Raw genomic sequence first — 4,247 nt, 5'->3', positions numbered from 1 at the left:
CAACTACTATCCTTATCAGAAGGGAGTGGGCCCTACTTGTTGTGGGATAAACAGTGGTGTCTGCTTGTCTAGACAACTGATAACTCTCAGGGAGAATGACCCCCAATCCACTCCTGATGACCTCCAAGTGTATAGTCATTCTCAAGCAACTAAGTCTGGCATATATTTGGGGGAGACAGCTTGAGAGAAATCCTTCTGTTTCCCACAATAAGCCTTCCTCAAGAAAAAAAAAATTGATGTTGTTGAGGAGTTCATCTTGCTTGCATTCATAATCAGTGCTCATGGGAGCAGCAGTTAAGAAACCCAACAACACATTACATTGGGTAAATCTGCTGTACAAGATCTCTTTTAAGCCAGATTGTTGAAAAGCAAAGATATTACTTTGAGGACTAAGGTGTGCCTGCCTAGGGTATTTTCAGTTGCCTCATATGTGTGTGAAAGTTGGACATTAAAAGAGGAAGTCTGAAGAAAATTGAAGCATTTGAATTATAGTGCTGGCAAAGACTATTGAAAAGTACCATGGACTGTCAAAAGAACAAACAGATCTGTCTCGGAAGAAGTACAGCCAGAATGTCCTTTAGAAGCCAGGATGGTGAGACATGGCCTCACATACTTTGATGTGTAATCAGGAGAGACTAGTCCTTGGAAAGTGACATCAGCTTAGTAAAGTAAAAGGCAGCAGAAACGAGGAGATGGACGGACGCAGTGGCTGCAACAATGGACTCAAACATAACAACAATTGTGAGGATGATGCAGGAACAGGTATTGGCTTGTACTTGTGCACCTAAGAATAGCAACATACCTGTGGTTATAATCCTCTTGGGGAATGGGTTTTGTTGCTAACGAGGTAGTATTAACATAGGATGTGCCCTGAACTAATCTCTTTTGAGATATAAAAGGAATAGATTCAACAAGCAAAGAAGAAGTGGGGAAAAAGATGGCACGGCACAAGCAATGGTCAAGGATCCAGGAAAAAGAATTGAAAAGAGACAAGAACCTGCCCAAGAGCCAGCAGAAAGGCAAAGTCTTACTATGGAGCCAGGGTGGGGAGCTGTCAAAGGACCATGTAAGGCTGGAGAAATCATCAATATGAACTACCGTATTTCCCCGAAAATAAGGCCTACTTACAGTTTTGCTTCTTGCTGAAACATAAGGCATCCCCCGAAAATAAGACCTCCCCCAAAATAAGACCCCCCCGAAGCTACTGTAACTCTGAACTCTGGACGGTAGTGGCGGATGCCACTGTGCAGCTCACTGTTGGCTGCAGCGCAGCCAGGGCAGACAGGAAGTGCGAGGTCTCTTTTAATAAAACAATAAACAATAAATGTGTACCGTATTCTTCTTCATGGAAAAATAAGACATCCCCTGAAAATAAGACCTAGCGCATCTTTGGGAGCAAAAATTAATATAAGACACTGTCTTATTTTCGGGGAAGCAGGGTAGTATCAATCACACACCTCATCCGAGAGAAGCAGTTTCAGCCATCAATTAGGAGTAAGTTAATTAAATGTTTGACCAAATAAAACATGTTAATGTTTAAGTAGATAATTTTGTACAGCCTGTGAAAGATGTTAAAAGTATCCAAATGGCCATTGGCAGGAAAGTTTCCCCAATCCCACTCTAAAGCTATTGACCTGAATTTGAATTAATGTTCTCCTAAATGTGGGGAAAAGATTGGGCTTTCTACTTCTGTTAACAGTTTAGTCTCAGGAACCCACAGGGGTGTCTCTGAGTCAACACTGACTGGATGGCAGTGACTGCTCTCCTAAATATGCAAAGACAAAGTTCTGTTTGTCAAAGCTACCCCCTTGTGGTATTTCTGCGAGAACAGCACTGGAGAAGGCAGAGGCCAACTGTGCATTAACTAGTGTGTTGATTTCTTGGGAGTCTGGAATAGGGGCTCATCACAGAACTTGTCAAGTTTTAAACCGGTAAAATTTCCTCTATTTGATTTCTTGTCTCCAGTTTTGGGGGGGCCTGTATTTACCTTTCCCATAGTTTACATACAGGGTGTACCTAAAGTTCTCTATTCTGCATTGACTACTTTATCATAAATATTTTCCATAGATCTAAATAATATTTATGTTCATAATTTACATAGCTACATAATAATTATCAAGTAGTTATAATTTACTTCAAAATTTGCTTGTTTTAAAATATTTCATCTATTTCTGATTTCAAACAAGAGGGTACCCCCCCAAAACCAGAATTTTATTATTGTTTTTTACAAAAAAAACCTTATCACCTTCAAAGTATTCTCCATTACACTTAATACATTTGTCAAATCTGTGATTCCATTGTTGGAAACATTCTTCAAACTTACCTGCTTGGATGGCTGACAGCACCTCCCTGGTTTTTTTTCTTCTTCTGTGTTGACAAATTGCTGTCCTTTCATGTCCCTCTGTACTCATGGAAACAAAAGGAAGTTGCACAGAGCAAGGTGTGTGGGATAAGAGAGGCATGCTTTTTTTTTGCCAAAACTGGTACACTAAGATGGTTGCACGAGCAGGTGCATTGTCATGGTGGCAAAACCAGTCCCCCACCTGCCACTAATCAGACCTTTTTTGTTGCACACTGTTATGCAATCTTTTCAGAACCTTTAAATAGAAAGCTTGGTTAACAGTTTGACCTGGTGGAAAGAACTCCAAATACACTACAAGTCGACATTTTTGGCCATTCCGGAAGTTGATGGACATCCAGAATGAGGTTTGTCATCAATCAACTTTTTTACCTTTTTTGAAATGAGAAAACTACTTGTACACTTGAGTTTTTTCCCATAGCGTTGTCCTTGTAAGCTGTGTTCAACCTCACAACAGTTTTTGCAGCATTTTTCCCAAGCAGGAAATAAAATGTTACATCCTCATGCTTTTCTTTTCAATTGGCCATTATAAATAATGAGGTTCAAGTGAAACTGCTTTGACAAAAAAATTCACTGCGCAAAATAACCAGGATCACAAGGAAACTAGAATCTTTCAGCAAGAACCAGCCCCCAAAATAGACAATAGAAACGGATTAGCAGGACCTTCCGACACTGGAACTACCAGTCAATGACTGGGAACCAAATACACTGACTGTTTTAAAGTTATAAAAAGAAAAGCGTCAAGATGTCTGCGGAGAATACGAAGCTTTAAAAAATGACGACAAATTTTATGAAATGGAACTTTGAGAAATAAAAAAACCTCACAGTAGTAAAAATTTTAAATTCAATATTCAATGGATGGATGGAGCTAATAGATTAGTCACATGTGGAGAGAAAATTGATGAAAACAACACTGATCCTTTACGAAGTTTGGGGCCTTTTGGTATTTCTCTGTTCTGCACCAATCTGTCCAGGATCCCCTGGGTAGTGCAAATGGTTCCGTGCCGGGCTACTAATCAAGTTTACCAGTTTCAACACCTCTCAGAGGTTCCTCAGAAGAAAGGCCTGGTGATGTTTCTTAAAGGTCAAAGCCACGGAAAGCAATCAGAGCAGAGCTCTCCTCTAAACACAAAGGATCATCATGAGTCGAAACCTACTGAATGGCAGGCACCCGCGGCTGTTTCATTTTTATTCTATCCAAAATTTTTAAATGTGCTTGAGACCCACTAAACGGATGTTGCAGTCCCTCCCGACGCTGTCTTCTGTCAATGTCCTTGTTGGGTGTTGGTGAGTCAGCTCCAGATCATAGCGACCCTATTCTGCACAACAGAAGAAAACACCGCCAGTCCTATGCCTTCCTCACACTCATTCCTATGTTTGAGCCCGTTGATACAGCCACTGGGTCAATCCATCTTGCCGATGCTTTTAGTCAATGTTATTAAATGACAATGGATGATTGCACTGTTCAATGGAACAGTATCAGGGAAATAAAAAAAATTCAAACAGTATTTGTTACAAAACGAAGTTGAGGATTGAAACATATACCTGTGACAAATCCCAGATGTGGTCAGAATAAATTAACTCCAGCTGACTTGATCAAAGTCTCCCCTGTGACTCTTTCATTCTTGGCCCAAGGAGCAAGATCAGAAGAGAAATTCCGTTTTCATTTCAGTAGTAGGTAGCTGGGAGAGTGGATGACATCTTCCTTCCATTGGGAAAGTTTTAAACTAGTGCCACTTATGAGAGAAACTTAGACAAGGTTGCTATAGAATTATGAGGAGTTGATTAAATTCCATATTCTACTGGGAAGAGCCTACTGGTTTCTACTGGTCACTTGTTCCCCTCAGTCTGCCATGAGATAAGAAAAATTAGGTCCACATAGTTTTGG

Source organism: Echinops telfairi, unplaced genomic scaffold, assembly GCF_000313985.2.
Source record: "Echinops telfairi isolate 266 unplaced genomic scaffold, ASM31398v2 ScPeMD7_5868;HRSCAF=6743_1, whole genome shotgun sequence".
Classification (NCBI taxonomy): Eukaryota; Metazoa; Chordata; class Mammalia; order Afrosoricida; family Tenrecidae; genus Echinops; species Echinops telfairi.
This window is presented reverse-complemented; position numbering follows the sequence as displayed.